The sequence below is a fragment of the Schistocerca americana genome, chromosome 3 (genome assembly GCF_021461395.2).
Source record: "Schistocerca americana isolate TAMUIC-IGC-003095 chromosome 3, iqSchAmer2.1, whole genome shotgun sequence".
Taxonomy (NCBI): domain Eukaryota; kingdom Metazoa; phylum Arthropoda; class Insecta; order Orthoptera; family Acrididae; genus Schistocerca; species Schistocerca americana.
In genome coordinates, this window is record NC_060121.1 from 404,944,045 (window position 1) to 404,945,090 (window position 1,046).

A 1,046-nucleotide genomic window follows, 5' to 3' on the forward strand; every position below is an offset into this window, starting at 1 on the left:
TTTACGTCAGATAGATACAACACGTTACTACAAAAGAATCGTTTAGCTCATTAGGGAAGACTGAAACCTGCGCGCTCGATTTGAAAAACGTTCCACGCTAATGCATGATCGAGCTGTCTAGTGAATCGCGTACAATAATTGCAAACGCGTTGGGGCTTAACGCAAAAAAGTTGGAAATTAATTTTGAGACAAGTGCTGATTTTGACAAAAATGAACCGAAAGTTTATTCAAAATATCGAGGTTCTGTTTAAATTGAGACACATATCATCTTCCAGAATGAGATTTTCACTCTGCAGCGGAGTGTGCGCTGATATGAAACTTCCTGGCAGATTAAAACTGTGTGCCCGACCGAGACTCGAACTCGGGACTTTTGCCATTCGCGGGCAAGTGCTCTACCAACTAAGCTACCGAAGTACGACTCACGCCCGGGACTCACAGCTTTACTTCTGCCAGTACCTCGTCTCGTACCTTCCAAACTTTACAGAAGCTCTCCTGCGAATCTTCTGCAACGTTTGGAAGGTAGGAGACGATGTACTGGCTGAAATAAAGCTGTGAGTACCGGCCGTGAGTCGTGCTTCGGTAGCTCAGTTGGTAGAGCGCTTGCCCGCGAAAGGCAAAGGTCCCGAGTTCGAGTCTCGGTCGGGCACACAGTTTTAATCTGCCAGGAAGTCACATATCATCTTGTTGATCACGTTGCTTAGCAACACTGTAGTGCAGATTAATTAATTCATTATAACGATTTGCGATGTAATAAGTCCCATTACACATACAAACTGTTACACGAAATTTGCTGACCGCATTAGAGTATGAGAGAGATTTTATTTCCAGAAATGTCAATAAGCCGGCGGTTTTAAAAGTTAAATTACTAACTGTTGTGTAACTTCATTGATTGTCCCACGCCACTATTGAACGTGTTGTATCGTCTCTCTTCACAAGAGATCTCAAGAAGCTGGGATAAACAAGAAAGAAGAAGAAGACTAAAGAAGAGGCATCGGTGTACAGGAAGCTTGATCTTAGGGGTGAAATAGATCGCCTGGCGCTTGGTA

The 1,046-nt window shown here is 43.6% G+C and overlaps 1 non-coding gene across 1 annotated transcript; it reads left to right on the forward strand.

Annotated features, from left to right (window-relative positions):
* The first annotated feature begins 572 nt into the window (after positions 1 to 572).
* Positions 573 to 647, forward strand: Trnas-cga. The gene has a single exon. It is a non-coding gene; the product is annotated as a tRNA-Ser (tRNA).
* The last annotated feature ends 399 nt before the right edge of the window (positions 648 to 1,046 follow it).